This window comes from Grampus griseus (genome assembly GCF_964374135.1).
Source record: "Grampus griseus genome assembly, chromosome: 5".
In the NCBI taxonomy this organism is placed as follows: Eukaryota; Metazoa; Chordata; class Mammalia; order Artiodactyla; family Delphinidae; genus Grampus; species Grampus griseus.
This window is the reverse complement of record NC_138998.1, coordinates 134295066-134312404: the sequence shown is the minus strand read 5'-3', so window position 1 is coordinate 134312404 and position 17339 is coordinate 134295066.

Here is a 17339-nt window from a genome sequence, read left to right as displayed (position 1 = left end):
AACAGACTTATAGACATAGAGAACAGACGTGGTTGCCAAGGGGGAGGGATGTATTGGGAGTTTGGGATTAGCAGGTACAAACTATTATATATGGAATGGATAAACAACAAGGTCCCACTGTATAACACTGGGGACTATATGCACTATCCTGTGATAAATGATAATGGAAAAGAGTATGAAAACGAATGTTTATATATATTTATATATACATATATATGTGTGTGTGTGTGTGTGAATCACTTTGCAGTACAGCAGAAATTAATAGAACATTGTAAATCAACAATACTTGAATAAAATAAATTTAAAAAAACTGCAGAACTGTCCAATATACTTAAACCATGGAGTCCTAACCACAAAACCCATCACAAAGCGTGGCAGAGCAGATGAGCAGGAAGAGGATATCTTTGAAAGACTAAGATGAACATTAAATTAATCAACCAATACTCTGGGGGGAAATGTCCACTAATTTCAAATATTTCATCTCTGGAAAATCAATTATTATTATGTTTATTGATGTTGTATTTGTCACTATTTTCAGCCATTTCCCCCGATGACATGGGCTAAAGTAAGAACATTGTTGTAAAAGAGATTAGACATGTTCGATTCTGTTTCTAGACTTTCCACCTTTCAGCTACCTGGGGTTTGGGAGAGAAATCAACTGCCATAGGGCAAAGGCTGAGCTTGCTTTTCTTTGTTCCTTTCTATGGTGATCCTTTTTGCCTCTATGAGATTTTAAGTATTTAGTTAAACACCAGCTAATGCTTTTTACTCACTGGGCAGGATTTTGGAGACGTGTGTGTATAAAGCGACCACTCCCTTTTCAGTCCAGTAGGTTTGGGGTTAGGAATTTGTTTCCTTCCCTTCCAAAGATTCTGAGGGCCTCTCCCTCAATCTGGGGTTGAGTTCCTCAATGACAGTCTCACAGAAAGAGGCTTCCTGCTGGTGTACTTGATCCCCAAGTGGCCCTGACTCACCTGTGAGTTAACGCCAGCCTGTGCCCATCATTCCAAACATAAGGATTCATTCCCTAGCGAATGGCTCTTGTCCTTCCTGGAGCACTTGGTGATTTGGAGATCTCATAGCAGTGAGCAAGACAGGTTTGTCGGCAAATTGACAAAATGCCGTTCATTCTCCCATTTGGTTGCATATATATTTGCATATACAAATAGGCAAAAATACAGTTGTATATATGGCTTATATAGAGCGATAGAAGAATGATTCTAGAATCAGAGTCCATATTCCGTCATGTTCCATTAACTGGGAGAAATTGGTAGTGAAATTATATATATGTCTATCTCCTAATATATGCCAGGCATCATGCAAAGAATTCTGGGAAGATACAAAGATGAACTGGATCAAACTCTGTCTTCAATGATCAATGAGAACACAGTCTAGTGAGGACATTATATGGTTAAATTTTAGGTTTATATGTATAGATATGTTAATGTACCCCAAATCAAAATATAATGAGGACAATTTCTAAGTGAAGCCCTCAGATAACAAGTGTATTTATAAACCTTATATTAGCTTTGGGTATTTAAAAATAATATCAGCTTGCTGTAACACATTTCAATAACATGGAAGCTTATAAAGTAAGAATAAAAGCTCCTTTTCTCCTGCAACCTCACTCCCCAGTGGTGTCTAGAGGTTCCCTGTTTGGTATGTGTTCTCCCAAATTTTGTTTGCCTGTAAAACATAAAAATAAGGCATATATATGGCGGATATCTTTGTTTGCCACCATCTCATTCTTTCAAAGGACTTTCAGGACTGCTTAATGTTTCATATCTTGAATGTACTAGAATTTATTTAACATTCTCTTGTTGGTGCCAGTTTTTTTTTATTTTGTATTACTCTAAATGGATTATGAATAAGCAAGAACTTGTTATAGCGGGAATACTAGCATTGTGAATGATATCTAAGCAATGTTTTGTAGTTGACCATTGAAGCTTTCAGTAGAGAAGCGATAAGGTCCAGGGTGTATATTAGAAGGAATCAAGGTTGGGGCTGAATTGGATTGGAGAGTGACTCCAAGCAAGGAAGACCAGTAGGCTATTTATGCAGTCATTTAGAGGAGAGATACTGGAGATTTGAGTTCGGACTATGGTAGTAATAAAGGAGAGGAATGATTCTGGAATCAGAGTCCAGATTCCATTAAGTGGGAGAGATTGGCGGTGAAGAAGAATATATTAGTTCCTAATTACAGTTAGGTTGAAACTACTGTCAACTCTTGACTTTCTAGTGGTGGAACAACTATGGCTAAGACTCAGAAGACAGCTAGGACATGCTTGTGGTTGGCAGATGTTTACCGAGTATCCGCCCTGGAGATTGGTCAGGTCCTGGGGTGAAGGCAGGAGGTTGAGCCAGGTAGGCCAAATGGAGTTTCGGTCTCTCTTTCCTGCTGACATCAAAGGCAGCTCTTCTGCGTTTTGGGTCCATTCTTCCCAGCTTAGCAGTCAGCCAACAATGAGTTCTCTCACTCAGCTGGAGAGGTAAAGGGTCCCAGGTCACTGCTCAGTCATCACCGTGGTTAATTCAACCTCAAATAATCAAGATTTGACCTATTTCAGGACGTAAAACTGACAGGAGCTGGTGACTGATTAGATATAGGAAGAAAAGGAGAGTGAAAGATGGTTGTGAGATTTCAAACCCAAATAAATGGGTATATTATGGTGATATTGACTGAGAGAACTTGGAAAAGGGATCAGATTTTTTTCTGGTGGACTCAGTGGGGAAGAAATGGATTTAAATTTTAAAATGCAAGATGGAAAACGTACAATTGGAAAGCGAAATTTTTGCATTGGAACTTTGTAGAGAGTTCTGTCAGAGCCATCATCACATGGGTGATGAACTTTCCCCCGGAAAAGCTTTGAAGAAAAAGTTGGTGAAAGTGCCTTGGTGAACGGCAGCATTTGGTTATGGGTAGAAAAAAGAGTGGTCAGGGAGAGTTATCCTCAAAGCCAGAAGAGGCTGCCATTTCAGAAGGAAGGTGTGCTTTGCAGCGTTAAATGCTGTGCTGGGATTGACAGGGCCATGCTGAGAAGGAGCCATTGGATCTGTTGGCTGAAGATGGGTGCTCTTTGGAGCACAGCTCCAGGGACAGGCCAGAGGGGCAGCTTGCTGTGTGCCTCCCCGATTTTTTCATTCTGGCTGTAGAACTAAATCTTGTGATACATGATGATGCCGAGAAAATGCTCATCCTTTTCCACTGAAAGCATTTTCCCTGTGATTGTGCTTGAGTTGGCTTTTGGTTTTATTATTCTGAGGTTGTTTATAGTAATGAAATGCCCAACAACTGGTAGATCACTTAATAAGATAGGGTCAGTATTCTAATATTAAATGGCCAGTGTTACAATATTTTCCTTGTAGCAAAGCAATAACATGTGGATACATGGAAATAGCCAGTTGTTTGTTCAAAGGTACCCTGCAGTACCAGACACATCCCATAACTGGGAACCTGGCAGGGTGGAAAAAGCCATATCCTTCTTTTCTACAAACTGCAGTGTTAGAGAAAGAAAAGACTGGATCTTCTGAGTTTCCTCAACTAGAGATGGAAAGTTCAGTCGTCAAGGTGTGGGATTTTTCCAGATGGGTCTGACAAATGATTAGAAGCTATTGGGGAAGGTACACCTGGCTTGCACTGTAACAAATAAGCAAGATTTCTTATATTGGCCTCCTGAAATGTTGTGTGCACACAAGCGGGAAGGTTAACCCACAGAGGTGCTCTCACCTTTAAGACTGTCAAATATTTGAGTTGATAACAACACTTTGAGCCGATAACAACACTTTGAGCCATAGATGAATGAAGTATGGTAATACAACCCTCTAAAGAACTGGCAATATTATACATATCTGATAACCCTAAAAAATTTAAGGATTCATCTGTTCTGAGTAGAACACGCGGGAGCTTTGTTGGATTAGATTTTGAAACCATTTCTGCTGTTTATCAATTAATGGCATTTAAAGGACATATTTTAAAAGGACAATCAAATTTATAAATAAAAATTGACACTTGGTAGTAAATTTCAGTGAAATTCACTTTCTGGGTTCAAAATGTGTTTTATAGATATTCTGATACTGTGGGATTCTCTAGGAATTTAATCAGATATTTGTATAATAGGCTGTTAAAATTGAGAAGAGTGTTAGAAACTATCTAGTAACCCATTCTCTTAGAGGAAATTGAAGCGTTTAGAAGGGGGAGGACTGGCTCAAAATCACATAGCCAGTGGCCAGGCCAAAATTCAGCTTTCTTGACTCTCAGTCCAGAGCTCTTTTCAAAGCACCATGATGTATCATATAGAAACAACTATATATAGCAACTATATATATAAAATATATATATATATTTTTTTTTAAGAGCATTTTTCCAGGGCATTCACACACAGAACATTCACAACCATATACGGCGGCTCTAAATAATTTGGACTTGCTAGACAGTATGAAGTGCTTTTTTAAAAATCATTTTTGGGGAAGAAAGAGTATCATATATTCATAGACAGATAAATTACTGTGGTGTACCTTCCGGATATGCCTTTCTCTATTCAGAAAGTAATACTCACAAGCCCTCTGTAAACCCACATCTCCGCAGCCCCTGTGGCTTCCTCACCTCACGGTGAGGTCATTGCCCTTCCTTCATGTCCAGGACAATCATGTGCCCACCCTCCCTGAAGGCAGATGTCCCACCCCTGTGGGTGCTGTCATGAAGAGTGTCTAGGGTGATACATCACCCTAGATGATGAGTTCCTGTTGGGAACTCATTCCACAATGAAGAAGTATGATGCGTTGATGGGGAGTAAGGAGAGCTGGGATAGGTTTGTGACTCAAGACATCAGGGTCTGCTTGGGAAGGATTCATAACAGGTGTGACTTTTTTCAGTTTAACTTGAAGTTCAAGTTTAACTTGAAGTTCACGTTTAACTTGAATAGTAATTGTAAAAAGTTACTGAAGTAATAAAAGAGAACAAAAGGACTTATATGACAAGCAATAGATCCTGGTGTGTCCCCCCAACCCCTCTCCCCGTCATGCCCCTCCCCCTCTCTGAGGGCTTTACCTTTAACTGCTTCTGTTTTTGGTTACTTTTGATGGTCAAGCCCATATCTCTAAATAATACACCATGCCACTTGTTGTTATCGCCCCTTGCCCACCTTTCCTCCCTGTCCAATTAAAGCTATATTACTACTTTTTCCTCTCTTGCTACTACAGAAACTTCCTCTTTAGGTGAATGAAAATAAAACTGAATTCCAACCTTATCTCATTTATAAAGGTGAATCCAGATAAATTAGAAACCTAAACGTCAACCTATTCTATAAAAATAATAGAAGAAAATACAGGAGACTATCTGACTTAGGGGTAGGAGAAGACTTCTTAAACCAGACCTCAACATCACAACCAAATGTAAAAACTTGGTAGATTTTATTACATCAAACTTAAGAATCCAGTTCATTGTAGAATCTCATAGAGACATCGTTGTTAGTCAGATGGCAGGTTAGAAGAAGATATTTGCGGCGTCTAAAACTGGAAGGCTTATGCGGGATAATCAAGCAATTCCTACATGTTAGTGTGAAAAAGTCAAAGGAACCAAGAATAATGGATATAATAAATCAGTTCAGAGGAGGGGAGAACTGAACAGCTAACAAGTATATGAATAAACATTTCAATTCATTAGGAAGCAGAGAAATGAAATTTCAAAGAACAATGAGAGACACAGCCGACTGGCAAGATTGGGCAGTTGAGTGGTGCAGTTGCATGTTGGTGCTCCAGGAGCAGACAGTGAGACAGAGTTTATCAGGGATCAGCACCTGAGACAGGAGTGAGGAGGATGCAGTATTGGGCAGAAGAAGTTGAGATATGATGCAGGCAGGGCAAAGCCTTGGCCAATCAGCCAGGGCCTCTGGAGTGGAAATTACCCTTCAGTGTTGCTGACATTTGGCTGAAATAGCTGGCCTGGGAAGGTAAGAACTGCAGCCAAGTCTTTATCTATATGTGGCCTTGGTCATATAATCAACCCCAAGAGGCTAGAGACCACGTGCTCCACAGTGGAGATGGACCCTGTGGGAGCTGACAGCTGGAGGCTGACTGTGGGCCACACTCCCTCCATCCTTGAAGAGGGATCTGAGCCGCACAGCTCTGCATCTGTCATAGGCGTGGGGTGTGTGTGTGTGTGTGTGTGTGTGTGTGTGTGTGTGTGTGTGTATGTTTGTACTGTAACTCTTCAACTATTTTTCATACTGAAGACTTACGAAGCCACTTTTAAAAGCAGTAGTCAGTCATTAGGTTAAGTAGGTGTGTTTCTTCTATTCCAGAGATTCCACTCCTGGTGATACATTTCAGAGAAATTCTCCTAAGGGTCTATGAGTGGACATGCAAAAGAATATCCATTGCAGCAGTGTCTGTGCTGGAGTTGAACACATCTGAAGTGGTTGTCACTTGGGAAATGTGTAAATAAATCAAGGAATATTATCCAGATGCCAAACTAGGCATAAACACATCAGAATGAATAGACTTTAAAAACTTAGTGCCGAGTAAAGAAAGTAAAAACTCAATGTCAACTTTAGCACATTACCATTTATATAAATTGAAACTTTGTAATTCTCAAGGGTACATACAAACTCAAGACTACTAGTCAAATACAATGGGGTGACTGCCCATGGTGGGAGAGAAAGATGGTTATGAGAATGGGAATGAAAGGCAATCAGTCAATCAATCATAATTCATCACAAACTGACGATCAGAGTATGCCACTAAATGATGGCATGCCATTAACTAGGAGTATGATTAAGTTAATTCTGTGCATCTGAAGCTCAAAGGGGTAAACTAAAGAAAAAAATAGTGAATATTTCCTGGCCTCGGGTGTGCGCCTGCATCTGCCGCTAATGCTGGGGCAGTTTGGTCACTAGCGTCATCACCTGGCTGCTCTTCGTCACAACTCTAGGCCACTTCAGCTCGTTGGCCTGTTCACCATGGAGTCTCATGGGAACTTCTGGATCTTTCTGTGCCTTGCTGCTTAGGCCGTGGAGATCTGGGGTGAGAACTACTTCAGAGGCTCCAGACCCCACTCTGCCATTTCTGCTCTAGTGAGACTACCTCATGTTGCCTTTGGGCATCCCACAAAGTGGTCTTCTCCCAGAATTCCAAACAGGAATCGAAGCATGAAACCCTCTTTTTTGGGGTTCCCCTAAAACTAACTGGCATTTGTATTATCTTATCTCTCCTACCTCAAGGCCATTTGGGTAGGCGCTGGGCTTATTTGGGATCTGGGCAGCACCTTAACTCTGGCCTCATTCCCTGGGAATCCCTCCAAGCTTCTCTTGGCAAATCTGGAACAAACACGTTTACCTTTCAGGTGTAATAGGAGCTACCATCCTTCTCGGTTTTATTGCGCTCTTTGTCTTTTACTCTTCCTGGTGACCCCCAGCTAGAGGACGTTCTAGAATGAACCTGTTCAGGAATGTTTCAAGAGTTCTATTTGCATTTAAAGGTAATACATGAGTACTGAGACAAGTTTGAAAGTACTATAGTAAAGAACAAGAAGAAAATAAACAGATACATAATATCTCAACGTCTGAAAGACCATTGTCAAAATTTAGGGGCAGTTATCTTTTAGTCTCCATTCTGAGAACCTTATTTATATACTTTCTGGGAACCTTATTTGTATACTTGAAAGTGTAGTATATATGACATAGCATATATGTAACGTGCCATAAGCATTTTTTCCATGGCTAGAAGGTACTTTATTAAATCATGCCCCTCCTGTTAGAAAATCAGTTGGCTCCATTGTTTTTGGCCATTAAGAGCTACAGAGTGATGGACATTCTTGATCACAATGCCTTTTCTGCATTCCAGATTATTTCCTTAGACTGAGAAGTAAAATTATTGGGTCAAAGGGTATAAACATTGTTAAGGCTTTTTATCTATTTTACTAAATTACTTTCCTGAAAGGTTAAGTCCGTTTATCTGAATATGTATAAGGTTTCCACGCAGATAGGACCATTTTACCCATCGTCGCTAGCATTTGCCAAACAGCTTAGTTGTTACATGAAAGGATTATGAAAATGGTGAACTTGAAAGACTCCAGAATTAAGAAGTAAAAGTGTCCAAGTCATAACAGATTTATCTCTCCCTAAGTTTATTATTTTGGGGACTGTGACACTGTCAGAAGATTGACAGTCCTCTCGATTCCATTTGTTCTGTAGCTGTGCCTTGGTGACCAGCCAGCTTGGCAGTAAGTTGGCAATGTTTAATAAGATTGTCTTCCATGATTGAAACAAATGACTCTGTTTTTGTCATCAGAAATGGAACCTTTATGCATTTGTTTTAGTGATACAAGATCTGACATCATTAATAATCTGGGCTCGTGACTTGCGCTTGTTGAATACAATAGATGAATGAAAAATTTAATTTTTTAGTAGATCATAAAAGATGTGCCAATAGATCAAAAATAATTTAGGCAGAGTACCTCTGATGCACGAGACAGTCCATTGTCTCTACTTTTTTATTAGGCTGGCATGTACGTGCTGATATCATTCTTTGTGAATCCTCTCAATGCCATAATGTCGTATTCAAAGACTTGCGTTAGTTGGTCTTATCTCTCCAGCTTTCTCTTCCATTACCCTCCACCATGGCCTTGCTTGGCCAAGCAAATCAATCTGTGTAATGTCCCCCGAGGATGAATTGCGAATCCCACCTTCATGTTTTTCTCTCTGCTGTACCCTTTCCTCACGGGCAATCTGTGTAGTTCCTCTCTCTTTCCAAGACCACATTTAAAACTCACTCTCTGGTTTCATTTCTCAGATCGCTCCCTCAAACCTAGCACTGACATCTTGAGTTTACAACACTTGGATTTTCCTCTGATTCAGTCCTGTGTGGCTTCTCCAGGACCTTATCTATACTTGGCATTGAACAGATAATCAACTTCAGCGGGTTAGAGACCATGAGTTGAATCCTTTGCCTTTTGATCCCCACCAATCAGTAGTGTCTGAACTTAACAGCGTCATTTAAGATGTGTCTTCAACCCTGACTTCTCCAGTGTGTGCTTGAGAGGGCGTGATGGATTTGTGCCTGTCCGAGGCAAAGTAACACCTAGCCCAGAAGCATTTACCCAGGGACTGTTTAAACAAATGCCCAATTCTGCTTTTGTTCACAAGGGAGAGGGAACTTCAGCGGCTCCCTTGTGTGCTCTTTGCCATGGCTCCTTTGTCCAGGGACCTGGAGAGACTCCCCAGTGTTGCAACCAGTTCCCCTGGAGCCATGCAGACCAGAAATGATGCTGGGGATGGCGCTGGGGCCAGGGAAGAGCCAGGAGGACAGGAGATGGCTGGCAAGCCGTTGACTTTTGCTCAAAAGGAAGACTCTAGAAAATGTATTGAAGAGCCACCTTTGCCTGTCGCTCCTGAAGAACATGTATTTCACAGTGTCAGGGTGAAAACGTAATTCAATAATTGTGAGTAATTATGTCAGAAAGGTGATCAAATGATGTCACTGTGCCTCCTTTCATTACCCATGGGTGAAACTTATTGGCCCCTCAGAATTTTATTTTTTTCTGAAATGTACCATGGAGTTCTACTGTCTCTACAGGTTCAAGAATATTAAAAAAAAAAAAGTCCTATGAATTTTTCTGTTTTATCTCTTGTAGGATTGTTGTTGGGTACAAGACAACATATCTGTAAAGGGAACACATTCCCCTCAGGTTGCAGTATCAGAAATGCAGTCTCTCCTCCCCCCTTTTAATAAAATTTTAGGGCACTGTGATCCTTGTAACTAATTCCCTATTTCCTTTGGCCACTAGGAAGCTTAGACCAAATTTTCAGACCCCTGCTAACAACTGCAGAGGACTGCTGGCTTGCATGTCTCTGCTTTTTCTTGCTTTCAGATGTACCATTTTTGCTGCCAATGATATGCTCAGTTCTTTATATTTTACCCTTTTGATTAAATTTATTTATTTTTAAATTAAACTTGTTATTCTGAGATAAGTGTAGATGCACATGCAGTTGTAAGAAAGAATACAGAGAGATCCAGGCTATTCTTTACCCAGTTTCCCCAAATGATAACATCTTCTTCAACTATTGTAAAATATTACAGGCAGGAAATTGACATTGGTGCAATCCACTAGCCTTATTCAGATTGGCTCTTTTTTTTTTATATAAGCTTCTCCAAATCATTTGTAGAAAGGGAGAGAATATAAATGAACAAATATCAACATTTATTCAATAATTAAATATAGAGAGGGTTCTTATGATATACCTAATAACTTTTTTTTAAAGATAAAAGCTTTTTTAGTTTTGGAATAAAAATATTTATTGACCCCCAGCCACCAAGATCTAAAGATGGACCCTCTAATAATATCTCTGTGTAAACAGAACGGTGGTCATGACCTTAGTTAGACCTTCTGTCCATCAACTGAGAACCCACACTTGGGTGGGAGAAGCTTGGACTAGACCTTTCTACTTCCATTCTACCTCCCTGAGGCCAGCATATGCTCTTTGTAGTATTAGTAGGAGTTTAGTTTGTTTGTAATTAAGAGTCCAGATGCAACATAGCAATCTAATACAAATGAAACTATAAATTTGCTTTGAAGGACTTAGGCATTTGTTTGGAAGTGAAATTGTGTGTGGTTGAAATCTGTTGGCATGAACACTCTGCAAATCAAGCAATGAAAGAACAAGTTTATTTTGTGATCTTATGATCTTGTGCATTTTTCAAGACTCCATTGGTTACCTATCTATGAGCCATTCCTTCCTTCTTCCTAAATGTATTCTAGAAATACTCTCAGGGAAGGTGAGTTTCAGGAATAGACCATGATTGGTTCAATGCAAACTTAATAATTCCATTTCCTTTTGCTAGTGAGAAGTTTAGGGGTGGGTCTGTTCTTCAGTTCTGCCCAAGAAAGCACAAGGGCAAGTGATTCTAGGGACAGTTTTGCTCCCCAATGAAAAAAAAAAGATGCAGCAAATATCTAGAAATCAATCAATGTGATGCATCATATTAATAAACTGAAGAATAAAAATCACGTGGTCATCTCAATAGATGCGGAAAAAAGTTTTTGACAAAATTCAACGTCCATTTATGATAAAAAATCTCTAGAAAGTGGGCATAGAGGGAACACCAGTGTTGTCTGCCGGCTGGTGGGTGAGGCTTGTCCTGAGGCTAGAGCAGGCTCACTGGTGGGAGGGGTCAGGGATTGGGGTCCAGTGCCCGCCCACTGGTGGGTGGAGCTGGGTCCTGGGGTCTCTGGATGCAGGGCACTGGAGGTCCCAGGTCTAGTGCTTATGCACTGGGGTGTGGGACCAGGTTCTGGGCCCTCTAATGGGCAGGGTTGTGTCCAGGGACGTCTGTGAGTTCTCTCTTCTGGTGGGTGGGGCCGTGTCCCTGCCCAGTTAGTTACTTGGCCTGAGGTGTCACAGGTCTCACAGGCTGTTGGGCAGAGGTGGGGCTGGGTTCTGAGGCTAACGAGCTAGAGGGAGGATTCCAAAATGATACTTGCCAGCAGCAGTATCCATGTGGCAGAAAGAGCTCCCCCAAAACTGCTGCTGCCTGTGTCTGTGTCCACAGGGTGAGCTCCAGTTGCCTCCCGCCTCTCTGGGAGATTCTCTGAGATCAGCAGATGGGTCTGACCCAGGCTTCTTTCAAATTACTGCTTCTGCCCTGGATCCTGGAGTGTGAGCTTTTGTGTGTGCCCTTTAAGAGAGGAGTCTCCGTTTCCCCCAGCCCTCTGGGACTCCCGAAAGTAAGCCCCGCTGGCCTTCAAAGCTAAATGTTCTGGGGAGCCCGATATGGGGCTCAGACCCTTCACTTCTTTGGGGGGAACCTCTGCAATGTAATTATTCTCCTGTTTGTGGGTTACCCCCCTGGGAGTATGGGATTTGACTATACTGTGACCCTGCCCGTCCTCCCTGTCTTGCTGTGGTTATTTCTTTATATCTTTAGTTGTAGAAAATCTTTTCCAGTGGGCTCGAGTCTTTTTCACCAATGGTTGTTTTATAAATAGTTGTGATTTTGGTGTACCTGTGAGAGGAGGTGAGCTTGTGGTCTTTCTACCCACTATCTTGGCTGATCTCTGTTGGCACATTTAGTTTTAAAAGTTGGGATTCTCATACAGAAGTGTCCTGCAGATATGGTGGCCATATTTATTTCAAGTATTTCAAAAGATTCTCAATATTAAGTGTGCCAGCTCTTGTCTTTATAAGCTATAGAAATATCACAACATCCCCAGGGTTTCAATTCCAATTTTTCTTTCCCTCTGATTGTTACTTGCAGAAGATAGTGGTGCAAATTCCTTCATAAGTCATGAGACCTGGGTTAGGAGACCATGGTGACTGTGCTGAATGGGCTGTTGTATCCCAAATTTGCCTGATCACAGACTTACCTTAGGGGGCCTTTTAAACTTGCATATCCCCACACTCATTGCAGATTTGGGTTTAGAGATTTTTTTAAGTCCCCCCACTCCCACTTCCTGTAAGTTTTATGATCAGGCAAGGTTGGAAAACACGGCCATAGATGAGGAGATCCTGGCAACTAGGGAGAAGATGGAGATCCTATGTGAGCAGTTTAATCAACAACAACAAAAAGAATTGAGGTATTGAAGTGCTTGAGCTCCCGGAGAAAGAAAATCTGGCGAAGTTGTAGAGGATCCAGGTGCAATTCTTAGAGGATGCCATGTCAACGGGAGGAGCAGAGGAGGGGAGAAAGGGGCTCATGGAGTGACCACAGAGAAGACATAACTTTCAGCACACCTGCCATCTCATTTCTATCTTTATATTTTATTTTTTTATAAGGTATATATATTTAAATTCAATAAATACAGCTAGATTATTCTCCAAAATGGTGGTACCAGTGATGTAGAAATGTTCCATCTTTACCAACACATGATATTAGCCATTTTCTTTTTTTGCCATTCTGATGTGATGGTATAAAGTAGCGCCTCACTGTTGTAATTTACATTTATTTGATTTCTATGAGTTTGAGCATTTCTACATATACTTCAAAAAAAAATTAAGTTCAGCTATATCATTATTTTCTTTAAATTAATGATCACTACTATTATTTGGCCACTTCATTTATACTGGACACTGGGCTAAGCATTTTTGTTATTTTATCTTCTCAACTTTGCGAGGTGGTATTACCATTCCCGTGCAATAGATAAGTAAATGAAGGCTCAGAGAGGTTAGGTAGTTTGCACAAAGTCACCCAGCTGAAGCTTGGATGAACTGGACAGAAGCTAGGTCAGTCTAACCCCAAAGATGATAATTTTAAGCATTGCCCTGTATATACTGCACGATGTACCACTGCTACTTAGAGTGAACATTATTTTTTCTATCAAGCCTGTTCTTGTTTCCTTGGGACCAGAGAAGTTACCAATAATTGAGAGACCAGTAATTTTAACGTAGGATCTTTATGTTTGAGTGTTACTGAATGGCTGAGTGACTGCTGGCAAGTCAGATAAGGTCTCCGTTCAGGAGTTTACCCAGCTGTAAGCCAATGAAGACAAGGCTAATCTCTGGAGACACTGAGGGAAGAAATTCTGGAAACCACTTTGGAAAAAAGATGCTCAATAAAGAATGCTATTAAACACACCAAACAGAGTTAAGTGATTTGGAAAGAAATGAAAACCCTTTACAGTTCAAGAGGAATAGATAGACATAAATAGTGCTATTGAAACATGTGTCAGAAGGGGAAGTAATTAAAGAAACGGGGACTTGGGGAACCCTGGGATGGAACTCTGTGCTTAGGGTGTCCTTGACTGGCATTTATGGGACCATACATGCAAAGCAGGTGGTTATAGACCTGAAACTGGGTGGAAGGGGAAGGAGGAGATGAATTTTAAGACTGTTGTGCATCCCCAGCTCTACAAAAGCAAGAGCAAGGGACCGAGTGGGGTCAGAGGCTGATGACGAAGGGCACCACGAGAATACATCCATCAGGGATGCTTGAGTGCCAGGAATGTGCTCTGATGGAATCGAACCTTCCTCACATCCGTCTGTGGCAGGGGCTGAACCTCACCCTCTGAGGGGTGGGAGGCAGCTATGAGATGAGCTGCTGAAAATATAAGGGTTGCCCAATGTGTAATCATGTAGGCAAGAGCAAACTGTAGAGGGACTTAGAAAAAAACATAATCTTAAGAATCTGAAAAAGAATAGATACATGTGTATATATATATATATATATATATATATATATATATAACTGAATCACTTTGATGTACACCTGAAACTAACACAACACTGTTAATCAACTATACTCCATATAGTTAAAAAAAGTTTATTTGGAAAAATAAAATAAACAAACCAACAAAAAAGAAGATAATCTTCACAGAGACAGGTCCACAGGGGACAAAGGACAGAGGGCCCCACAGTAGCCTTGGCTCACAGAGGCATTTCTTCTCAGCCCCGTTATCCAGCCATCAGGGGAGGAAATGAATGGGCTTCTTACAGTCCTGGGGTTGGCCTGTCACTGCGGCTGCATTAGGAAAATTCCCCAGTTAGAGGACTCTGATGTCTCCCAGGCTGAGAAATGAAAGATTCTTTTCAAAAGCAGATTATCAAAATTAGGTACATTTACCAATGTTCAAAACCATATGCAGTAAAGGTCACTGATTCAGTGTTAGACAGAGGCCTGGACTCAACCCAGGGTGGGGGGATGACTCACTCCTGGACTAAGTGTTTACTTTTCCTTGGGTGAGGCAGGCACTGGGCCGGACCTGAGGGTCCCCAGGAGAAAGGAAGATTCTCTGACTTCGCTTGGCTCACAGCCTGAAGGGACGAGCAGAGACTAAACCAACCACCTCATAAGGTAAGATTTGACCCAAGATGACCAAGATCAGGAGCATGGGCAAGGGTCCCCAGCTCACACTGGGGTGGGTGGAGGGCAAGGGGGTTCCATGTTTTGTGGAGGAGCGTGAGTCCCAGTGACCCCACCAGCTGGGCACCGCTGGGGAAATCCCTTATCGAGTCTCTCCCCTCCCTCCTGAGAAGGAAAGGTGATAAACTCTGGCTCCTGCTGGTCACATGCAGCAAGTGTGCTCTCCCCTCCGTCCATCAGTGACAGCATTTTCCAGAAGAGCATTATTTGGTGATATAGGGTGGATGGCATCTCTGTATCAAGAGAAAGGAAAATATTTGTTTAAAGGCGATTTTTTTTTTTTGCCCTCTTTTCCCAACATCTGGCCTCTTTTGGCTCTTATTTGCTAAGCAGTTGCAAAGGTTTCATAAAGGGGGAAAAGAAAGCTCCATCTCATTCTCATGGCAGGTCGGAGGGTCTAGGTATAGGCAGTCCTCACTTTGCTTGGTAGTGTGAGACCATAAAGATATAAGCCAAAGCTAGGCAAAGCAGCCTTGATAATCAAAGACAAAAATTACACAGGGAAAGGAAAGCGTCAATATTCCAGAAGGAAGTTTTGAGATATATTTAGCTAGGAAATCACAGCATAAAGCAAATCACTTACATTTAATTGGTCTGGCAGCCCCTTCATGTTTGTTTCGCATATAAAAAGTCCTTTGTTATGGTGCATGGATGAGAAAAATCTGGGTCTTGGACTCAATGTGTGTGATTGCTGGAGGACCACCTCCGCTAAGAGAATAAGAGTTGGTTGAATTCCTTTTGTTGTAATTGGCGTACCTCAGTTGGTGATACTGTAATAGAGGCAGATGGTGAAGAGGTTCTTCTGCATTCAAGTAGCCCTTTGCATTAAGAAAGCTTGTCTGTCTGTAGAGGAGGAGAAGGGGAAAGAGAGAGCGAGATAGAGGGAGAGAGGGAAGGAGAGGGAGAGAGGGAGAGACAGAAAGAGAGGGAGAGAGGGAGAGAGAGAGAGGGAGAGAGGGAGAGAGAGAGAGGGAAGGAGAGGGAGAGTGAGAGAAGAAGGAGAAGATGATGTAGGAAGGGACAGGAACAAATGTGAAGGGAAATGTGGCGGTTCAGAGAGGGACACTTAGAGAGTGACCAGCTCCTTGGTGAGTTTGTTTTAGAAAAAGAACACATGTTGGCTAAAGACTGAAGGATTTCTGGGGTTGGCTGGATGGGTACTTCTCTTAGGACTTAAGATTTTCCATTCTTGGCCTGTTGTTTCTCCTAGATTCTGTTGGTTGCAGGAAGGATTGGTGATGCATTTAGCAGGAAGTTGGCACCTCCCTTAGGCCTGAAGGGGTAGGGAAGGAAAGGTGTACGTGGGGGAGAGAGACTCCTGAAGGGGTCGTGGCTACAGGCAGAGGAGTGCCGCCATTGCAGTATGGCGGCACAGAAGGCACAGAAACCTCCGTGGCACTCAGGCTAAGAGAAAGCTGCGTTTTCAGTTGTATTTTGCTATACTTAAAAAAGAGTGTCTTGGGTCAGGTCCATAGTGGTAGTCACGTGGTTTTTAAGACATATGTAATTTATAAATCTGTTCTCGGTTTTAAAATAAACAAACAGGCAAATGTCTCAGCTCTTCTTTCTAGAAGCTCGTCACATTTTCCCTTTCTATAGATGGCTGCCTGGGACAACGACAAGCCATGGAAATCCTTAGGATATGTTTACATTCTCAGGCTGCTTATATCTCACTATCATTTAGCGCAGGCTCTTCACAAACAGAAAAAAGATATTGATCTCTTCCTTCAAAGTCATACGTTTTAATATAGTTTAGCATACCAAGTTGTCAGGGTTTGATCTCTTGGGTCATAGTTCAAACTCCTTCTAATCCTATTTTCCATATTTCTAAATTTCTTGGGCAGTTTCAAGCACAAGCCAATCAGTGTCAATAAAAAAATGTAACAGGGTTATACTTTGTGCAGAGCCTGATGGATTTTGGATGGTCTCTCTGATACCATGAAGGTGTTTGTTTTGTTATTTCACTAGGTATTTCTTATCCTTACCTCCTAAGAGGATATAAGTGAGTACAAATTGTTCTAAGTCCTTGTTAGCTTTTGAGGTAAAGAGGTAACTCCATACCCAGGAGAAACTGAATGTATGTGGTGGATGGGGGCTGGGGGGATGATAAATTTTATGTGTCAACTGGCTGGACTGTGGTGACCAGTGGTTTGGTTAAACCCTAATCTAGATGTTTCTGTGAATGCATTTTTTAGATATGATTAACATCTACAATCAGTTGATTTTAATAAACCATATTATCTTCCATAATGCGGATGGGCTTCACTCAATCATTTGAAGGCTTTAAGAGCAAAGACTGAGGTTCCCCAAAGGAGAAGCAATTCTGCCTCTAGGGCAATGTAGAAATTCTGCCTGAGTTTCCATCTGTCAGACTCAAGACTACAGCATAAATTCCTAACTGAATCTCCAGTCTGCCAGCTTGCCCTATGGATTTTGGACTTCCTAGTCTTTATTTTATTTTAATTAAAAAAGTTTTTTATTGGAGTCTA